Source organism: Mycteria americana, chromosome 5 (genome assembly GCF_035582795.1).
Source record: "Mycteria americana isolate JAX WOST 10 ecotype Jacksonville Zoo and Gardens chromosome 5, USCA_MyAme_1.0, whole genome shotgun sequence".
Classification (NCBI taxonomy): domain Eukaryota; kingdom Metazoa; phylum Chordata; class Aves; order Ciconiiformes; family Ciconiidae; genus Mycteria; species Mycteria americana.
The window spans coordinates 60,095,703-60,102,044 of record NC_134369.1 but is presented as its reverse complement, the minus strand read 5'-3'; positions in this window follow the sequence as shown (position 1 = coordinate 60,102,044).

Here is a 6,342-nt window from a genome sequence, read left to right as displayed (position 1 = left end):
AGGTGATGGCTGCTGGGCTCGGTTCTGTCGTTGAATCTTTTGTGTGACCAAAATATGACAGATAAGAGCACTCTGAGTTTACACGGCTGGCGGACGTCTTTAAAACCAAGAAAACTTAGCTTCCGTACAACCAGTGCTTCTATGTCCTTTGGCGTCCTTTGGCAATCTCATCCTGGGATGAGGTTCTGATGAGGTTCAGCTTCGAGGCTGGAAAGGAGAGGGCTGGTGTAGTCTTTACACCGTGTGGCCCTCGATAGCCCAGGTGACATATTCCCCTTCATGGAGATACTGCTCCCACTCAGAATGGTGCTCCCTCCATGCTGTCCAGGTACTCCCTGCCCAAACAAAATAAAACGGCCGATGATACTTTCCTTACCTTAAAGTGCTTCATGGCATACCCCGGGAAAATATTTACTCCAAATGCTGGTTTTTTGCATATCATATATTATAGTATATGTGACGTTATCAGCTGGTAAGATCAAGTCGCATGTAAATGCCATTTTTTTGCTGTTAAACGCAGCTAGCCACAGTGTATTATGTATTTCAGTATTAAAATGCAGTCTGCCCATAAAAGACAAAGAATGTAGAGTTCATGCTGATACGCTATTTTTGACTCCTGCCTTGAGACCAAAGAACTGCTGTACAGTGCATATGGACTGTAAAATCACTGCATGGCTTGGAACATCCTGTCAGGAGACCATATGTGTTACAGCATTTAATGCGAGTTTGTTTTTCTCTCCATATGCTTATGTAACTGCTGCTAAGGTCACTAAAAACTTTGCATATGTGCAGGCAACCAGAATACCTGATGATCTCACTTGAGAATTCTCTGCTCTCTTATTTTTGGTCATTTAAAACCACTTTTTCATGGATGACCTTGGTAAGCGCATTGGAAAGCACATGATCTAGCCGCTGCCCCTGAAAACTTCGCATGCCATGCAAAAAACGAGTATGCAGTTATGCAATCCCATATTTGTGTAAAAACAACTGATATAAAGGCATCTTCCTATTCATCCCAGTTCATCTTTTATTCCTGTGGTTAACACTGGCTGTTGTCTCAATGTTTGTCATAATTTTTAGCCATTGTTAATTAACATCGCAACAATGCTTAATATACAAAGAATGGATAGCAGTAACTAAACATATTCTCTGACCATGAGATTTGTCCTCTTGATTTGGAATTACAGCTCTTGATTAGTTTGGCATCCCTGCAACATTTCAGAAACGAAAGGAACATTAAATGCTGTGCATATTTAGCAGTGAGTTGTAGAACAAGAACTATAGATTTGATCTGCTCATCACGGCGAAACAGCATAAAATACCTTTGGGAAGTCCTCTGCGTGCATTTACAATACGTGCCCTCGTGCCACAACTCCCAGCGTTTTGTTCATTCAGGCAGGGCAATTTTTTGGTTACTCTCAGGCTGGGGACCGCACAGCAATTCAGGGGCAAGGCGCTGCTGAAACGGAGACCGTAGCTGCCTGGGCCTCAGTAACGAGGTAGTTCTGTCAAGGATGGCTTATTTTACATCTTGTCGTGAGCTGTATTTCGAGGCTCCCCAGGCCACAGGTAGGAGCTCACGGGCTGTGTTTGAGGGATCTGTGCTGTGGTGGATAGGAGCACGCAGCTCGGGCTTTTCTTTCTAGCCCTGCCTGCAGACTTGCTGGGTGATCATTCCCCAGTTCCTATCTTTCTGCCTGGATTCTCCCGTTTGTAAAATGAAGATAGTCCATGCTCACCCACCCCATGGCAATCTTTCAAGGTGTAGTTTATTGATATTTTTAATCACTGGTTTGTTATTCTTTATGAGTTCTCTGCCGAGCCATTGCTAGAGGCTAAGCTCAGGAGGTCAACTGTTGCCCTCCACCTGAAATGCTAAATTTGAAATTGACCTTGTTGCTTCCTGAGGGCAATAAAATGCATCTGTGGAGCAATTATAGAATGGGGATGGTGTTTGATTTAGGCAGTATTCACCACGATCACGTGGTAGTTTGAGAGCTTGCCCTTCAGGAGGTTTCATATTAAAATGACTCATTTTTAATTTGGATAATTTGAACACTTGTCTTTGTGCTTAATGACCTGAATCAATCCATTGAATATTTTGTGCTGTGTATCAGCTATTGAAAACATGGGGTTTTGGTTTTGGTTTTGGTTTTTGTTCAGATACTGGATTGCTCCTATTCCCACTGAAGTCCATAGGAGTTTTACCAGTTGACTTCAATCAACTCTCAAAATCAGTGTTTGTACTGATGGATGAAATTGAAGAAGCCAGGTGTGCAAATGCAGTATTTGCTTGCGCACAACACAACATTAAGGCAAAAAAAGCCTACATTTTTAAAATGTCAACTGGTTTGGGGTACCAAACCTGAAATCCTTAAGACAAAGCAACTGATAGTTGTAGATGCTCTGCAGCTCAAAAAGACAGTTTTATATCCCTCAAGCTGAGCTCCTTGAATGTGCAACATCCAGATTTTTTTACTCTTTCTGCATAGGTTAGAATCTGTTAGCATTTGTGGGACAGAGAGAATGTGGGCACATTGTATAGAAATGTAATCAAATTGCATTTGATCAAATGACCAATGTTTGACCCAGTGTCTGGAACTCCATCCTCAAGTGTAGTTTGGGTCAACAGCAAGGAGTTTAATGCTCTAAGCTTTAATAGCCAAAGGACATACTGCTCCTACCCAAGCCAACTGTGAACACCATCCCTAAAAAGGGATTAAATACAGAGCTATAACTCTTTGCAGGCTTTGCTTTCTCATCATGTGTCTCATCGCGAAACCCTTCTGTTCCTCATTTGTCTTCTAAGTGTTTTATTTTCCTTACTGGCAGAGATAATGAGAACAGATTATTATTATGAGAACAAAAGAAAGAAGGTGCGTGCGTGCATGTATACAGCATATACACACAAACCCACAGATGTGAGGAAGGTAACGCCTGCCTTTCAACGAACAGAATCCACGCTAGGCAGTGTGGAAGTGATCCCCTGGCATGGAGACTGCTCGTTCACACAGCTTTTAGTATTCTACATGAACGATAGAAAAAAATATATTAAGTCTTTGGAAAGATGCAAGAATAGTTTTACAGCACAGTCAAAACCAAACGGGCGTCTTCTCATTTAAGGTGATTTGTCAAGGAACACAAGTATGCGCTGAGCGGTAGCTGAAGTCATGCTGGCTGCAATAGGCCTACCGACATGTTTTGGTATTAAAGAAGCATTTAATGCAAGAAACCCAAGGAGCCAGCCCAGTGCAGGCGATATCACGTGCTATATCGAAAATACTATCAGAGGATTCAATAAGCGGAAATCCCGCTGCCTCTAGACATGCTGGGTGACTCAGATGTGGAATGAAATGTACCGCTGCAGCACTGAAGCCCTAATTTCTCCTGGTAATGGAACCACGCGAGTCCCTCATATCCTTTAATCCCGTTGTGATGAAGCACCTCCTTCTGCTTCGGCAATACCCTCTGGTGCACATTCCTGGGCTCTGTGTCATTTGTCACAGCAAATGTTTGTACAAAACACTCGGGCAGCCCCCCAGACAGTGTAAATCAGCAGAGCTCAACCGTAGCCTTGCATATGATATCCAGGATTCCCATACAGGTGGCATGCTGCTAAATGCTTTTCCTGTCCTTCTTATGCTCATTTTATACACAGGCAGGATGTAAATGTTGCAGGTTTACAGCAATCGGGTAACTCCCTCACTTCTTTCGCTTCACAACTTGCTACCATAGAAATTCTATCGCAAGGGCCCTAAAGAGACCATATGGGCAATAAACATTCCTTATGTGTCGCATGTACAGAAAGAACATATTTCCTCATCAGCTCACACAACAGCAGATCACGCAGAAATGATTTTTTAAAAATTACTACTATTTTCCCTGCTGTAACAGCAACACAACAATAAGTAATAACCCTTGAATGGTTTCTGTCTATTTTACAGCACAAGGATCTTTCCCCCTTTTTGGTGACAAGAAAAATAATAAAAGCATTAAAATGTATGTTTCTTTTCAGAAAGTGTGGTATTAATTTTATGTAACATCTGAATGCTTTGGGTTGTAGATTACATATAACCGTATAATTTGTCTGTAACAAGAAATAGACCAAAAGGCTTGCTCAGTGAATTGCACAAATGAGCCTTTCCTCATCAGTGATCCAAGGCATAATAAAATACCTTGCTTTTTCAGTTCCCTCTGACAGGTGAAAAAGCTCACTTACAGAAGCAAGTATATTCCACTGAAAGAAAAGGTGATTTAACGTAGATTGAGCCTATACTGGAAAGGAAAAATCCAGTTTGGATCCATGCCTTTGTCCCAGGATCGTTCAGTCCCATCTCTAGTTTGGAGAGAACAAGGGTTTTTTTGATTAACAACCACAAAATTGTTACTTTTATGGAACAAAGCTAGCAGCAGCCAATGCTGCCATTACTCCACCCCTACTGAAGGACAAGGAGCTAATAAACAGGTTGTTCAGATATTTTCTAATAGCTGAAAATAGAAGGCATAGCCAATAAGAGCAAGCTGTAACTTGAAAAACTCTTCCCCAAAGTAATCAGGTCTTGCAGCAAAAGAGAATAGATGCTGGTCTGGAACAGAGAGATTGCAAATTTAGTACTTCTGAAACCTTTCTGACTGAGCAACAAGGTACATAACATTGCCAGCTCTCACAAGCCCTCATATATGCTTTTCATAAAACACATATCTGGGGACCAAATGATCTTTCAGGAAGGACAAAAGGGGAAGGAAAAAAGCAGAGGTTACACAAGTCCATGTAGACAACCTAGCGGGCTCTCTTCTGGAGGGGCAGGGACCCTGGAAATGCAGACTATGCGTAGCGTAGGGCCTCCGCAGAATCCTGACCCAAACTGGCAGCTCTTGGGTCGTTATGTCCCTTGCAGGGACACTATGCACTAGCAGGCAGCCAGTAACCACACTGCCACTGGTTTCCAGTCAAATCCAGTGTCTTCACGAAATATGCAAGGAATGACATTTTCTGCTGAGGGAATATGCAAATTTTCAGTTTATTTAGAGAAGTATGGCATTTAAAGAAGGCCAAAGGTGTCACGCTCCTCCATCGACTGATTTTGTGCCTTTTCTTTCATGTTCTCTGGGCAAAGTCAAGAAGAAACGTGTGTGATCATTTCCCTCCCCAAAGCTGAGGCGCGCTTTGGCCCCAGAACTGCTGTCTGCCACCGTGGGGTATCATCAAGCATCTCTCCCGGTAACGGCCAGTGCCACGGTGGTCTGGGGACATCGCAGAGCTGGGCTGGCTGGCTCCAGAGGGGCTCGTAGCCTCAGACAAAACCTGCTCTAGGTGCAATAAATGGAAACTTGAGAGAAGTTCTGAACAGGTTCAGATTGCGTCCCTTTCTGTTGGCTGTTCTGCCCCGCAGAAAGGGCTGTAATGGAGCAACAGTACTGTAGACCATTAAATTCTTTCATAGCCTAACTCTGGTGGAAGTTCATGACGAAAAGCTTTTTGCAACAAGTCCCAAGTGGGGTAGGTGCCTGCTTTCCATTGGTGTCCACGCAGGCTCAGTGTCTGATGTGCTTCAGCATCTTTGGCATTCCCGCTGTCCGTACGTGCCTCTAGACCTTTGCAAATCCAGCTCTAAACTTTTATTGACTTAAATCATAGGATTAAACCCAAAGTTTTTAAAAAATGGCATTTTCAGACACTTAGAGGTTTTTTGCCATAATCAAAAAGTCTCTTCTTCTGTATATCAGTTACGATTTATGACTCAACCCAACATAGCTCAAAATGCTAAAACAGATGTGGCATTTACAAAGCGATGCAGCAACGTAACACTGACAGCCGAAACGGCACAACTGCATCGACAGTCCAAGGCTCAGGTACAAACTCTAGGTGTTGTACAGAATTTTTATTTTTACAGAGTTTTCTAAGGTCTGTTGGAAATAACTATAAATTGAGAGCTATATTTATTTGATGTTTAATTCACGAGCAATAGTATCTGTTGCTGTAGGAGTATGTGTGTTTAAAGCAGTTTCTACCCTTGGCTCTTCCCTGGCCTCCCCCTTGGCTGCAGCATTCTCAGTGGGGGCCTGACGGGTGTCAGGGCTCGGCAGCTTTGGCCGCTGCAGGCAGGAAGGAGCAAAGCTCAGGAGCAAAGAGGTTTTCCCCGGCAGCGACCTGCCACAAGCCCTGAGCAGGTCGTATCTGGGAAGTCATGGTCTGACCACCTCCCGCAGCCCCAATGGCCAAGCAAGGGGGAGGTCAGGTAAGGAGGTCTTGAACTAACTACAGCTAATATATGTCAAAATTAACAGCCTGAATTACACACAGAGATAACTGGGAGGTCAGTGGAGATCACACAGCATTGC